The sequence below is a fragment of the Condylura cristata genome, unplaced genomic scaffold (assembly GCF_000260355.1).
Source record: "Condylura cristata isolate star-nosed mole 26May11 unplaced genomic scaffold, ConCri1.0 scaffold00003, whole genome shotgun sequence".
Classification (NCBI taxonomy): domain Eukaryota; kingdom Metazoa; phylum Chordata; class Mammalia; order Eulipotyphla; family Talpidae; genus Condylura; species Condylura cristata.
The window spans coordinates 20,966,620-20,967,398 of NW_004567104.1; positions in this window are offsets into that span (position 1 = coordinate 20,966,620).

The window sequence follows — 779 nt, forward strand, 5'->3', positions numbered from 1 at the left end:
TGAGGAGCTCACATAATATTGCATCAAACCACAGATGCTTTAAAGTGAAGGTGGTACAGATGTGGGTCTGTGGTGTGGACTTTCTGCTCTAACTGCGTACCACTCCACCCAAACGCTACTAGCATTCCTGACAGGCCAACAGAATATCTGTGTCTTTAGATATAGATATATCTGGACCCCCAGAGGTTCTATATTGGAGATGATACCTGTGAGGAAGGAATACCATCACTCAGGATGCAGTTCACACTCCACGTCACTAAACCTTATACGGCACTGTGTTCCTAATAGGTCAAATATGGGATCATAGGAACCGAAGAGTAGAAATACAAATGGTCCCATTTATATCACTACCAGCATCTACTTGGGAAATTTTGTTCTCTGTGTCAGCAACTAACACTCTGAGATTTGTAAGCGCCTGGTTTTTATAGTTCTTAGAGGGGAAATGCTTCAATCAATGACACAGAGCCCTTTATATCTTCACGTGCCACTTAGTGACTTCTGGTTTTTTTGACTAGCATAACTAACAAGCTTGATCTTACTCTAGAATCCCGTATGTTGCATAGTAATTAATAATAGATACTCTGATAACTCTTCTGGACAATTTTTTTTTTTGCCAAACTCCTGCCAGATGACAAATGACAAATAGCTGTAACTGCCGGCTCTGCCACTTCCTCCTCACTCACCTTTGCTCCACTTCTTGTATTCTCTTCAACTGTGTTTTATTTATTTATTTTTTTATTAAAAAGTTTATTTTTACATCATTTTTCACATTTTTTTTT